General features: G+C 33.9%; 1 protein-coding gene across 22 annotated transcripts in view; it reads left to right on the top strand.

Moving 5' to 3' along the window:
• STAU2 (staufen double-stranded RNA binding protein 2) overlaps window positions 1-15,879 on the top strand; it is a 333,473-nt gene that overhangs the window by 213,083 nt on the left and 104,511 nt on the right. The window lies entirely within an intron of this gene.

Here is a 15,879-nt window from a genome sequence, read left to right as displayed (position 1 = left end):
TAATCCTAACCAAGCTATTGTATGTGACGGCTATATTGTATTACCAAGTAAAAATATGTGAGTATGTGGAAAATGAAATTGTTTTAACTTTTAACTGTTTTCATTGAACAGTCTTTAGTCTTTTCATTTCATAGTTGAAATTATATTATAAATTACAAAGTTAATTTATTCATTAGGATGTAGGTATTAAATTCACATCCTTTTGTTTATATTTACAACAAGGAAAATTAGTATACAATTCAAGTTATTAACAGCTAATTTCACAGAACAGAAAATAACTCAATACTTGTACATTCTCAGTGATTCTTTTACCCTGGCTTGAACTTAACTTGAAGATTTTATCAGTTTTTTAAAATATTTTTTTAGACGTTGATGGACCTTTATTTTTTTCATTTATTTATATGTGGTGCCACAACCCCAGCCCAGATTTTTATCATTTTAGAAGCAAACCTTTGAATCTCATCATAAATGAATATTTTTTTCTTTTGAGTTTTGAATGCATTTTAATTATCTTCTTTTAAAACTTGAACATTCTTAAATGATTTTTGATTAATTAATTATTAATGATAATAGTATTAGGGATTGAACCCAGGGGCGCTTTTCCACTGAGCTAAATCTGCGGTTCTTTATTTATTTATTTATTTATTTTGAAGCTGAGTCTCACTGAGTTGCTGAGGTTCTTGCTAGGTCTTTGCAAGTCTGACTTGCAATCTTCCTTCCTCAGTTTCTTGAGTTGCTGGGGTTACAGATGCCACCATACCCAGTGGTTTATTACTTTTAGAAAAGTTCTGTTAGTAGTTCTGTGAACCTCAGATGTTGTGTAGCATATTCAGTCTGCTTCCATAACTTCTACACATTTTATAAACTCATTCAAAAGCTCATTCAATACCATAGTGTTTTAGAATTCCTTTTTTGTATACTTCATAATCTTTTATTATAATACTACAGTGTTTCAAAATCATTTAGCTTTTTAAAGAAAATTATGGCAAAAATGTTCTTGAAATGCTGTGCATTTGAACTGAAGTAGATTTCATGTTTACATTATTCTGTTTTTATGTCTTTAATATGCTTTTCATACTAATTATACTAAAACTCTTTTGTAACTAATAAATATAAATAGTTCCTAAATGAGCCATTAGAAAAATGATTAGATTAGGAATGCATGGATTATTTTAGTAAATTATCTTTTCTAGATGGATTTAATTTCAATTTGTATTCTATATCTTTCATGTGATCATTATCCATTGAATAGAACAATTTGTGAAAACTTCAGAGTAAAATATGACATACTAAATATATATATACAAATAGTATATGTTTATAAGTATATATAAATATATATAAATAACATAAAGATATTAAATATAAATATATATATAAATAATATAAAGGAGCACTTAGTATTTTAGTTAAACTTCACTGGCATATTTTCCAAAATCAAGAAGTGTTTTCTAGAAGGCTTTTCACCATTGTGAATTTTAGATGATGGTGTTATTTCCAGCAAGATGAGAAGGTCTACTTCCATTAAAAACTTTTTTTTCAAATATAATTTGCACTTAATATATTTCAATTTATTTGTCTACTTTGTGAAATTTAATACGACTATAGCAGTCTTCGTTTTAGTTACAGGTTTCTTGTAAGTATTTAACACTATGATCTTAGTATAGACTACAATGAGATGGGGTTGGGGGTAGGGTGGGAGGGGTGGCCGGGCTCCCTGAGAATCTGAAAATCATCATCCGTTTTCCTCTTTTTTTATCATCTTCCCTGTATTTCATGTTTTGTAATCCATATATTTATAATTGAAGTGATTATTTTTAGCTTGTGCATGTGTATTTTGAAGAATGGGGTATCCATTTTGTAAAAAGACTAATATAAGTGAAACTTTATAATTTACCAGTAGGAAAAGATGCAGAAAGAAATCATTCATATACACATATATACTCACATAGAAATATGTTCTCCCTCATTTTTAGTTTGTCCTTGAAGCATAACACATTATTTCATATTAGCTCAGATTTTCACCTAGTCTGTAAAACAAATGGTACTATAAATGACCAAAGCACATTTGTAGGTTTGGAATGGGGTCAGCAGATGATGCTATGATTCAATTACTCTTTGAAAATCTCTCTTAAACTTGGCTTCTACTGCTTTCCAACGACCCTGGAAATTTAGGTATGTATTTGAACTCTCCTAAAGGCTCGGTCTTCCTATAGTTATCCTAAAACTCAGATGTGTTCTTCGAATGGGCAGCCCAAGTTTATGACCTATCATGTCAAATACCCTCAGACCTTATATGCTGACCAAACCCCCAGGGGTTTGCAGATATAACTGTTCTTCCACAAAAACCAGTGGAGTTACACATCAACTCATTTTATGGAAATTATAAACTGGAGAAAAATGTTACATTCGAAGAAAGAAATATTGATGCAGATAAAAACACACTTTGATGAGTAACAATAATACAGGTAAGAAATAAGCAGACTTGGAGTAAAACAGTTCATCATTGCTGCAATAACTATTTGGGACTAACGCCACCCTCAGTCACAGCAGTATGTAACTAAAAACTCAAAAAGTCAAAGACGCTCATCTTAACTCTTCATGCACAGAGTATACATAGTAAGGCACATAAAATATTTTTTAAGTTAATATACATGCACAATAAGAGCCATTTCTTTTTTCCATGTGGTGCTGGTAATTGAACCCAGGACCTTGTCCACACAAGGCAAGCACTCTACCAACTGAGCTACATCCCCAGCCCCAGTAAGAGCCATTTCTAACACAGAAACTTTGGTGTAGACCTGAAATGAGCCACCATGGTGCAGAAAAAAAAAATGACTGTTACTATGTGTACTCCCTAAGTAGAAAAACCCTTAGCTTTCTATGTATCACAAGAGATTTTCAACTCGGCATGAAAATTGTTTAAAATTTTATTTGAAAATCAAAGCCTGGAGGAAAAAAAAACATTTTCATCTAAACATGGATTACATTTCCTTTTACCTAATGACATAAGATTAAATATAGTACCCATTACATGGCTGGCAGATATTACCTCACTCCATTCCAAGTCATGTTGAAATGTCCCAGTGTTGCCCTCCCTCCAACATTCAGAGAGATTTTTTGAACAGCAATGGCTAAAATTTCATATGTATTTTTCTGTCTTTACCAGAGGCAACTGGTAAGAGAACAGCATGGGAAATACCACATGTCAAGAATTTCTGCACACTCACAAAAAAGCAACACAAACAAAAAAGTACCTGCTTTAACTTACTTCATTTAGGAGATAAATGGATAAACAAAGGAAGGAAACTGACATTTATTGACTGGCTTGCTATATTAGATAGTGAAGTAGGCATTGTATATGCTATTTTGCAAGTGTCTTGAAACACTTTTGCTTACAAATATATATTTTTTAAATTATAGTATTGTTTAATGTTTGAAGACTAGTCCATGGGGGAGGACTGATTTGTGGTGGTCTTCTAGATATTGCTTTATTTTAATCATATATTTCGTTCATACATTTAGTTCTATTCTTAACTCTATACACAACTGAGTGTGAGGCATTTTAGATTTTGACACTTTTGAGCTGGAATGGATGTTGGATTTTATTCTAAAATTAAATTTCATATGTAAATGCACATTTAAGGGAAAATAAGTAAAATATCACTTTATAATATAGTATATTTGTTTTCCCCTCTGGGATTACTAGTTTATTTTAAACCCTGACTCATTTTACATTCTATAATATTCTGCCATCTTTATGTGGTCCCATCAAAAAGCAAATTTAACAGTCAGACAAAATGGATATTTTAAAAACTTCTTGTTTTTATCTGTATCACTTTTTTTAAGTGTAAGAGAAGTCAATAATTAAGTCCATTGGTTGGAACATTTGAGAAAACAAGGACTGGACTACTTGATACCAAGTTTACAGTTTTAACATCTTTTATTAACTTCTTAGTAACATTATGAACAGTTTTTAATCTTTTCAAGCGAGCGTGTGAAGAACTTGATTATGAAATTAATCTGGCTGTAGAATTTCATGCCATTGAACATTCAGATTAATTCCATTGAAGAACAGGAAATGATTATTTGTTTATTCACTCTGGGTAAATACTAAGTAGCATGCTAAGCAGCGGATGCAGAATAAGTTATGGTCATTTGGGGACTGGACAAGTAAATAAACCAATATTCAAAAGATGAACTACTATCACAAATTAGCTCAGTTTCTAGGTAGGGATAAGTGTTCAAACATTACACAACAATTTGATAAAAATAATTAAATTTTAGCATGCTGCATGAAATAATGTGGAACAATGTATAGTGCCTGCCCCACATATTGTGTGTCATAGTCAGCGTAACTTTGTAAATGTTAATTTGAGATGTGATAATTGATGTGTAGAATCATGAATGGGTATAAACAGTTTTTCCCTGTTAGAGAAAAACTGACAGCAGAAGGAACATTTGAATTAAGATTTCAAGAGTATATAGAAACTTAAGGTGAATTTTAAAAAAAGGAATTATAGGTGGAAAAAAACAAAGTACTGAAGACATAAAACGGTATGATATTTTAGAAAATACTTAAAGTGCAAGTGGTTGATGGGGAGGCTGAACTGATATGTGTGTTTTATTGAGGTTTGAGTTTTTTAAGCAATTAGAGACCTTAAAAGAGTAGTTATGTGATTCTTTTTTTGGAAAGATAATTCTGTAAGCTGTGTAAAAGAAGAAGTAGACACCCCTGCCCCCCCGCAAAAAAAAAAGAAAAGGAAAAGGAAAAGAGAGACTACCAGGAGAAAGATTTAGAGTGGTTTTACATAAATCCAGGGGAAAAAAAATAAAGATTGAATTAAGACAGAACCAGTGGGCATAGAGGAGTGGGACTGGGGTACAGTTGTCTAACATGCATTTGGGAGAATTAAATGATCCCTTGTGCTGGCTTCTGAGAGGACACTTTTGCTAGGCTGCTTAGGGTAGAAGCAGGAGTTAATGTGTTGCGGTGTAGAAACCACTTGAGTAAATGAAGTAGTAGGAATGGGAGGTGTTCTAGGCAATGTTTTATTTTTAGTATGGATGAGATGAATAAACTTATGAAAAGTTGAGAGTTCCATATTGAACATGGGGAATTTGTGTTGCTTGTGGGACATTCAAGTGAAATTGTCCAATAGTCAATTAAAATGGCTGTGGTGATCATGGAGAAAGAATAAGATACACAGACCTGAGAGTTATTAGTATATAGATGTACTTGGAGGCACAGAAGTAGATAAGATTGACTAGGGAAAGTAAACAAATTCCTAATAAAGATTCCCAATGAATACTAACACACAGGAGTCATTTATTCAGTAATTCAACCTATATGTATTGAGTACCTCAAGCCAGGTATACTTCTTGGCACTGAGGATACATCATGAATATACAGTCAAGGTTCTTGCCTCATGGAACTAGCATTAGAATGGGTATGTCTGTTGGGGGGACAGGTGGAAAGGCAGGAAATCACGTCTGAACATATGCCAAATTCAAATAGCGTTAAGCTCCTACTGTAACAAGGGCTTGGAAATTAATTATGACATTTATTGTGAGAATTATAAATAATAACTTAAAGTCTCCAATTGTGTCAACATATTTTTAAAATGTTTTAATCAACTTTATTCAGGTTTAATTTATATGCAATTAAAATACTTGCTTTAGTTGTATGGTTTGATACAGTGGAAAAAACATGTCAACTACCACTACAGTGAAAAGGGACTGTTTCCATTACTATATAAATTGTCTTTGTGCCTCTTTGCACATGGTTTTTCTACCTTCTCTGGCTCCAGACAACCATAGTATTCTTTCTGGCACTAAAGATTGTTTTTTACCTTTTCAAAGAAATTAATATAAAAATAATACAAATGGAATATATAATATGTACAATTTGTGTCTGACTTTTTTACTCAGTACAATATTTTCCAGATTTATTTGTTTTGTGAATCAGTGTTTTGTTCCTTTTCATTGCTAAGCACTAATCCCTTGTATGGTGGGTTTATATTATAAATTGTCCAGTTTTCCTACTGATGGACATTTGGGTTTTTTTTTTTTTAGTTTGGGGCTATTACAAATAAAGATGTTTGTGAACAATACATATAAAATTTTATGCAGACATGTGTTTTTAATTCTCTTGAAAAAAATACCTTGAAGTGGAATTACTGGATCATATGGTAAGTGTATGTACAATTTTATTTAAAAAACCAGATTCTTATTCAATATGTTGTATAATTTCATTCCTACCAGTAATATCTTTGAGGGTTCCATATATTACTGTGGTCAGACTCTATTGAGCCTATAGTGGTATGTCATTAAAATTTTAGTTTATATTTCACTGACGAGGAATCATGAGTTTCTTTTCCTGTGTTTATTGGTTGTATGTCTTTGTGAAGTGTCTATATTTTTTTGCTCAGTTTCTAATTTTTTTGGTCTATTGTTGATTTTTATGAGTTCCTTATATCTTAAATACAAGTCATTTGCATATTATCTCCCTGCATATGGTTTGTCCTTTCATTATATTAATGTGATATTTTGAAAAGCTTTCAATTTTGATAAAACTTTTCATATTTTTCCCCATGGCTTATGCTTTTTTTGTCTTATCTGAGAAATGTCTGACTACTCCAAGGTCTTAAAGATTTTATCTTTATTTTATTTTATGGTTTTATCCTTAATGTTTAATGCTAAGATGTATTTAAAGTTAAATTTTTATGTATGGTTATGAGATAAGAGTTGAAGCTCATTTTTTTCTTGCAGAATAGCCATTTTTTTTCAGCCTTACATTTATAATGTATTGTGTTTTCTCTGGCTGTTTTCACAATATTCGTTTATATTTGGTTTTTCACCAGTTTGACTATGCTCAGTCTAGGAAGGTTTTATTTATTTTTTTATTGGTTGTTCACAACATTACAAAGCTCTTGACATATCATATTTCATACATTAGATTGAAGTGGAAGGTTTTAAATTGAGCTTGGAATTCATTTAAATTCATAAAACCATAAGATAGCTTTTATAAGCCAGTTTTGGAAAATTTTGGCCACGACTTTTTTCAAAAAATGATTTACCCTTTCTCTATCCTCTGCTTTTATAATCCAGTTATACAGGTGTTGAACATATTGATATTGTCCCTCATGTCTCTGAACTCTTTAATCTTTTTGGATTACATAATTCCTATTGATCTATCTTCAAGTTTACCAATTCTTACCTCTATTCCAATTCTTTTTTTTTAAATTGATGTTATTTTTAAAATACATGACAGCAGAATGCATTAGAATTCTTATTACACATATAGAACACAATTTTTCATATCTTTGTATATAAAATATGTTCACACCAATTCATGTCCTCATACATGTACTTGGACAATGATGTCCATCACATTCCACCATCATTGCTAACCCCCTGCTTCCTCCCTTTCCCTCCCACCCCTCTGCCCTATCTAGAGTTAGTCTATTCCTCCCATGCTCCCCCACCCCACCCCACTGTGATTCAGTCACCTTATATCAGAGAAAACATTCGGCATTTGTTTTTTTTTTTGGGGGGGGGGGATTGGCTAACTTCACTTAGCATTGTCTTAAATGTCATCATTTACCTGCAAATGCCATGATTTTATTCTCTTTTATTGCTGAGTAATATTCCTTGTGTATATATGCCATATTTTTAATCCATTCATCTACTGAAGGGCATCTAGGTTGCTTCCACAGTTTAGCTATTGTGAATTGTGCTGCTATAAACATTGATGTGGCTATGTCCCTGTAATATGCTGTTTTTAAGTCCTTTGAGTATAGACCGAGGAGAAGGATAGCTGGGTCAAATGGTGGTTCCATTCCCAGTTTTCCAAGGAATCTCCATACTGCTTTCCATATTGGCTGCACCAATTTGCAGTCCCACCAGCAATGTATGAGTAAACTGTACTTCAGAGCAATAGTAACAAAAACAGCATGGTACTAGCACCAAAAAAGACTGGTAGACCAATGGTACAGAATAGAAGATACAGAGACTAACCCACAAAATTACACTTATCTTATATTCCAATTCTTTTCTTGACCCCATATAATAATTTTTTCATTTCTACTTACTGTGTTTTAAAAAATCTAACATCCATTTGGATTTTTAAATAGTTCTGGTTCTCTGTTGAGATCCATGTCTGTGTAGCTATTGAGATCATGTTTTCCTTTAAATCTTGTTTTAAAATATTTTTTTTCAGTTGTAGATGCTCACAATATCTTTATTTTTTATTTATTTATTTTTATGTGTGCTGAGGATTGAACCCAGTGCTCACACGTGAAAGGCAAGCACTCAACCACTGAGCTATACCTCCAGCCCCCTTCAATTCTTCAAATTTATTTACGGTTAACTGCTTGAATTTTTTGTCAATTAATTTCAGTATCTCCACCCTGTAGTGATCAGTTTCTATTGACAGCCTTATTCATGTGATTAACTATTTACTGTTTTTCATGTTTTTAACTTTTGTTTGAAAAATGTACATTGTGGATAACATGTTGTATCAACTCTAGTCATTTTTTTTTGATCTAGTTATCAGTTAAGTTGCTTTGATTAAAACTATTCCTCTTGATGATATCCATTGGCTAATAGTCTCCATTCAGTTCTTTTACCTCCAACGTAGTTTTTTCCTCTTGTAGTCTCCCCTATGCCTGCATACTATAGCTATAAGATGATAATTTGAGCTGAGTTTATGCTCAGATTTTGGGATCCATTCTCTGCCTTTTCTAGCTTCTAGCATTTACCCCCTAAATTTCCAGGAAATTGTACTCAATTCAAAAAGTAGCAAACTTTTTAATCTCTACCAACTCTCACTGGTTTCTGCTTATTTTCACACCAGGCGGTTTAGGGTCTCCTTGTATATGTGAAGTTTAACAGTCTGCTGGGATTTGGATGGAGTTTATATTCAGATTTGATGTTGTATCACTTCTGCAGCTCTGTGACATCTAGGATTTCTTCCTTAAATGTCTAGCTTTTCTGCCATCTGTTTTCTTCTATTTCTTTGATGAGACTGTCATTTTTCATTTGTTTCAAGTGCAGCTAATTATTGGAATTTATTTTATTTTATTTTTTAGTTATAGCTCTTTCTTCTTACTCCTTTAGTTGGTGAGGCTGCAGGCTTCTATTTTTTTGTGGGACTGGGTATGGAACCTAGCATATCACACATGCTAGGCAAACATTCTGCCATTGAGCTACGTCTTCAGCCCATTTTATTTTTATGATAGTCCTGCTAAGTTACCCAGGCTAGCCTTGAACTTGGCTTCAGTCCATGGTTTCTTGGGTGTGTTGCTTTGGACTTTGGCAGCACAGTACTTCATGGTGGGAACACATGGCAGAGAATGCATGTTTACCTCATGGCATCCAGGAAGCAAAAAGAAAGAAAGAAGCCAGTATCCAAGTATCTCCCTTAAGGCACGCCTCCAGCAACCTAGTGTCTTTCCACTAAGCTACACTCCTAAAGGTTCCACTATCTTCTAATAGTTGGGGACCAACTTTGCAACTCATGGGCTGGTAGGAGATTTTCAAGATCTAAACTATAGCAGATAAACTTTAATTTCATTGTCTGAAGATTCTCTTATTCTAAAATTATTTTATGCATAGAAAAACTTAGGTTTATTCCTTAGTCTAATAATTGCTTGGCTTCTTTCAAATCTTTTTAATTCTGAGCATTCAGGGTTCTATTTTCTACTATAAATAGCCCCTTAGAAAAGAAAATGGACTTTCAGAGAAGTATTAGTGAGTTTAATGTTAATAGTTCTATAACCATAATAAAATGTAGCAGGAAATTAACACTGTTAAATACTATTAACTAATCTAAAGATCTTATTCAAATTTTGCCTGTTTTTCTTCTAATGCCCTTTTTCTGGTCTAGGATTCAGTGTAGGGTCCCACCTTGCTTCTAGTTGTTAATTCTCAAGTCTCTTCTAAGTAACATTTTTTTCAATCTTTCATAATCTTGACAGTTTTGAAGTCTTGATCATTTGTTTTATACGATTTTCTTTTGGCTGCTTTCGTTTTTATTATTATTATTAGTTGTTCAAAACATTAAAAAGCTCTTGACATATCATATTTCATATATTTAATTCAAGTGGTTTATGAACTCCCATTTTTACCCTGTATACAGATTGCAGAATCACATCGGTTACACATCCACATTTTTACATACGGCCATACTAGTGTCTGTTGTATTCTGCTGCCTTTCCTATCCTCTACTATCCCCCCTCCCTTTCCCCTCCCCTCCCATCTTCTCTCTCTACCCCATCTACTGTAATTCATTTCTCTTGTTTTTTTCCCTTCCCCCTCACATCCTCTTATATGTAATTTTTTATAACAGTGAGGGTCTCCTTCCATTTCCATGCAATTTCCCTTCTCTCTCCCTTTCCCTCCCACCTCTTGTCCCTATTTAATGGTAATCTTCTTCTCATGCTCTTCCTCCCTGCTCTGTTCTTAGTTGCCCTCCATATATCAAAGAAGACATTTGGAATTTGTTTTTTAGGGATTGGCTAACTTCACTTAGCATAATGTGCTCTAATGCCATCCATTTCCCTGCAAATGCCATGATTTTGTCATTTTTTAGTGCAGAGTAATACTCCATTCTGTATAAATGCCACATTTTTTTTATCCATTCATCTATTGAGGGGCATCTAGGTTGGTTCCACATCCTAGCTATTGTGAATTGTGCTGCTATGAACATCGATGTAGCTGTATCCCTATAGTACGCTCTTTTAAGGTCTTTGGAGAATAGTCTGAGAAGGGGAATAGCTGGGTCAAATGGGGGTTCCATTCCCAGCTTTCCAAGGAATCTCCATACTGCTTTCCAAACTGGCCGCACCAATTTGCAGTCCCACCAGCGATGTACAAGTGTACCCGTTTCCCCACATCCTCGCCAGCACTTGTTGTTGTTTGACTTCATAATGGCTGCCATTCTTGTTTTATAAGATTTTCTTGAACTTGGGTTTTTCTAATTTTTTATGATTAGATTAAGAGTTATTTTTAGTAAGGATATCACAGAAATGATGCTGTGCCCCCCCTCCGTTTTGTTGTGCATTTCCAATGCTTCTTTGTATGCCTCAGTTTGTAATATAATTATTAAATATTTTCTATGTATATATTAATAACAGCATCAGACAGTGCTATAATTTCTACTTCAAATGTCAAAGATTATTCAGAAAATTAAAGAAAAGAAGGAAAATCTAAAGCATTACATAGCTCATGATATATCATCTTTCATACATTTGACTCAAATTGTGTTTTGAACTCCCATTTTCACCCCAAATACAGATTGCAGAATCACGTCGGTTACACATCCACAATTTTACATAATGCCATATTAGTGACTGTTTTATTCTGCTACCTTTCCTATCCCCTACTATCCCCCCTCCCCTCCCCTCCCAACTTCTCTCTCTACCCCATCTACTGTAATTCATTTCTCTCCTTGTTTATTTTCCCATTCCCCTCACAACCTCTTATATGTAATTTTGTGTAGCAATGAGGGTCTCCCTTCATTTCCATGCAATTTCCCTTTCTCTCCCTTTCCCTCCCATCTCATGTCTCTGTTTAATGTTAATCTTTTCTTCCTGCTCTTTCTCCCTGCTCTGTTCATAGTTGCTCTCATTATATCAAAGAAGACATTTGGTATTTGTTTTTTAGGGATTGGCTAGCTTCACTAAGCATAATCTGCTCTAGTGCCATCCATTTCCCTGCAAATTCTATGATTTTGCCATTTTTTATTGCTGCATAGTACTCCATTGTGTATAGATGCCACATTTTTTTTATCCATTCATCTATTGAAGGGCATCTGGGTTGGTTCCACAGTCTAGCTATTGTGAATTGTGCTGCTATGAACATCGATGTGGCAGTATCCCTGTAGCATGCTCTTTTGAGGTCTTCAGGGAATAGTCCGAGAAGGGCAATAGCAGGGTCAAATGGTGGTTCCATTCCCAGCTTTCCCAGGAATCTCCAAACTTCTTTCCAAATTGGCCGCACCAATTTGCAGTCCCACCAGCAATGTACAAGTGTACCCTTTTCTCCACATCCTCGCCAGCACTTGTTGTTGTTTGACTTCATAGTGGCTGCCAATCTTACTGGAGTGAGATGGTATCTTAGGGTGGTTTTGATTTGCATTTCTCTGACTGCTAGAGATGGTGAGCATTTTTTCATGTACTTGTTGATTGATTGTATATCCTCCTCTGAGAAGTGTCTGTTCAGGTCCTTGGCCCATTTGTTGATTGGATTATTTGTTATCTTATTGTCTAATTTTTTGAGTTCTTTGTATACTCTGGATATTAGGGCTCTATCTGAAGTGTGAGGAGTAAAAATTTGTTCCCAGGATGTAGGCTCCCTATTTACCTCTCTTATTGTTTCTTTTGCTGAGAAAAAACTTTTAAGTTTAATTAAGTCCCATTTGTTGATTCTAGTTGTTAACTCTTGTGCTATGGGTGTCCTATTAAGGAATTTGGAGCCCGACCCCACAATCTGTAGATCGGAGCCAACTTTTTCTTCTATCAGACGCAGAGTTTCTAATTTGATATCAAGCTCCTTGATCCATTTTGAGTTAACTTTTGTGCATGGCGAGAGAAAGGGATTCAGTTTCATTTTGTTGCATATGGATTTCCAGTTTTCCCAGCACCATTTGTTGAAGATGCTATCCTTCCTCCATTGCATGCTTTTAGCCCCTTTATCAAATATAAGATAGTTGTAACTTTGTGGATTAGTCTCTGTGTCCTCTATTCTATACCATTGGTCCACCCGCCTGTTTTGGTACCAGTACCATGCTGTTTTTGTCACTATTGCTCTGTAATATAGTTTGAAATCTGGTATCGCTATACCGCCTGATTCACACTTCCTGCTTAGCATTGTTTTTGCTATTCTGGGTCTTTTATTTTTCCATATGAATTTCATGATTGCTTTATCTATTTCTACAAGAAATGCCGTTGGGATTTTGATTGGCATTGCATTAAATCTATAGAGAACTTTTGGTAATATCGCCATTTTGATGATGTTAGTTCTGCCTATAAAACAAATTCTCCTCAAGTTCAAGAATCAAATAGACCACAACACAATAATTATGGGAGACTTCAACACACCTCTCTCACCATTGGACAGATCCTCTAAACAAAAGTTGAATAAAGAAACTATAGAACTCAATACCACAATCAATAACCTAGACTTAACTGACTTATATAGAATATATCAACCATCATCAAATGGCTATACTTTTTTCTCAGCAGCACATGGATCCTTCTCAAAAATAGACCATATATTATGCCATAGGGCAACCCTCAGTAAATATAAAGGGGTGGAGATAATACCATGCATTTTATCTGATCATAATGGAATGAAACTGGAAATCAATGATAAAAGAAGGAAGGAAAAATCCTACAGCACATGGAAAATGAACAATATGTTACTGAAATCAAAAAATTCTTAGAGATAAATGAAAATACAGACACAACATATCGGAATCTATGGGACACAATGAAAGCAGTTTTAAGAGGAAAATTCATCGCCTGGTGGTCATTCCTCAAAAAAAGAAAAAACCAACAAATAAATGAGCTCACACTCCAACTCAAAGCCCTAGAAAAGGAAGAGCAAAACAACAGCAAATGTAGCAGAAGGCAAGAAATAATTAAAATCAGAGCGGGAATCAATGAAATTGAAACAAAAGAAACTATTGAAAAAATTAACAAAACTAAAAGTTGGTTCTTTGAAAAAATAAATAAGATCGACAGACCTTTAGCCATGCTAACGAAGAGAAGAAGAGAGAGAACTCAAATTACTAACATACGGGATGAAAAAGGCAATATCACAACAGATGCTACAGAAATACAGAAGACAATTAGAAATTATTTTGAAAACCTATATTCCAATAAAATAGAGGATAGTGAAGACATCGATAAATTTCTTAAGTCATATGATTTGCCCAGACTGAGTCAGGAGGATACACACAATCTGAACAGACCAATATCAATGGATGAAATTGAAGAAGCCATCAAAAGACTACCAACCAAGAAAAGCCCAGGACCGGATGGGTATACAGCAGAGTTTTACAAAACCTTTAAAGAAGAATTAATACCAATACTTTTCAAGTTATTTCAGGAAATAGAAAAAGAGGGAGCTCTTCCAAATTCATTCTATGAGGCCAACATCACCCTGATTCCGAAACCAGACAAAGACACCTCAAAGAAAGAAAACTACAGACCAATATCTCTAATGAACCTAGATGCAAAAATCCTCAATAAAATTCTGGCGAATCGAATACAAAAACACATCAAAAAAATTGTGCACCATGATCAAGTAGGATTCATCCCTGGGATGCAAGGATGGTTCAACATACGGAAATCAATAAATGTTATTCACCACATCAATAGACTTAAAGATAAGAACCATATGATCATCTCGATAGACGCAGAGAAAGCATTCAACAAAGTACAGCATCCCTTTATGTTCAAAACATTAGAAAAACTAGGGATAACAGGAACTTACCTTGACATTGTAAAAGCTATCTATGCTAAGCCTCAGGCTAGCATCATTCTGAGTGGAGAAAAATTGAAGGCATTCCCTCTAAAATCTGGAACAAGACAGGGATGCCCTCTATCTCCACTTCTATTCAATATAGTTCTCGAAACACTGGCCAGAGCAATTAGACAGACGAAAGAAATTAAAGGCATAAAAATAGGAAAAGAAGAACTTAAATTATCACTATTTGCAGATGACATGATTCTATACCTAGAAGACCCAAAAGGGTCTACAAAGAAACTACTAGAACTAATAAATGAATTCAGCAAAGTGGCAGGATATAAAATCAACACGCATAAATCAAAGGCATTTCTGTATATCAGCGACAAAACTTCTGAAATGGAAATGAGGAAAAACACTCCATTCACAATATCCTCAAAAAAAAAAAAAATAAAATACTTGGGAATCAACCTAACAAAAGAGGTGAAAGATTTATACAATGAAAACTACAGAACCCTAATGAGAGAGATAGAAGATCTTAGAAGATGGAAAAATATACCCTGTTCATGGATAGGTTGACAATTCTTTCAACACTTGAAAAATAAAATATGCCAGTGTCTTCTGGCTTTCATTTCGTGGTTTCAGTTGAGAAAATGCTCTCATTCTAATTGTTTTACTTTTGTAGGTTAGAGGTTGTTTCTTTCTCAATGCTTCCAAGATTTTTCTTTAATTTTCAAAAGTTTAATTATTATGTGTCTGGGTTCTTGGTGTTTATTGTGTTTTTCCGCCTTCTTAAAGGAGTGAGGTTTATATCTTTTACCAACATTTTGTAAATTTTTAATCATTATTTCTTTGAATTATTTTTCATTTTTACATATTTCTCTTCTCTTTTTAGAACTCTTATGATACAAGTATTACCATATCATTTGTTATTGTCCCATAGATCCTTGAGTCTCTGTTCATTTTTTCTCATTCTGTTTTCTCTGTTTTTCAGATTGGAGAATTTGTATTTTTCTATCTTCAAATTCACTGATTCTTTCTTCTACTTTCTCCATTTTGCTGTTAGGACCATCTGTTTTCTTCTGTTTCTTTGATGAGACTGTCATTTTTCATTTGTTTCAAGTTCAGCTAATTATTGGAATTTATTTTATTTTTTTAGTTGTAGTTGGACACAATACCTTGTTTTATTTATTTACTTTTATGTGGTGCTGAGGATCAAACCCAGGACCTCGCACACATTACGCGAGGGTTCTAACATGAGCCACAGCCACAGCCCCTATGGGAATATTTTTATTAAGGCTACTTTATGATACTTGTAAATCTAATGTCTGTGTCTTCTTGCTGTTGGCATCTGGTAATTGTCTTCTCATTCAAGCTGAAACTATGGTTCTTGATATAAGGAGT

Source organism: Spermophilus citellus (assembly GCF_964194105.1).
Source record: "Spermophilus citellus genome assembly, chromosome: 14".
NCBI lineage: Eukaryota > Metazoa > Chordata > Mammalia > Rodentia > Sciuridae > Spermophilus > Spermophilus citellus.
This window is presented reverse-complemented; position numbering and strand designations above follow the sequence as displayed.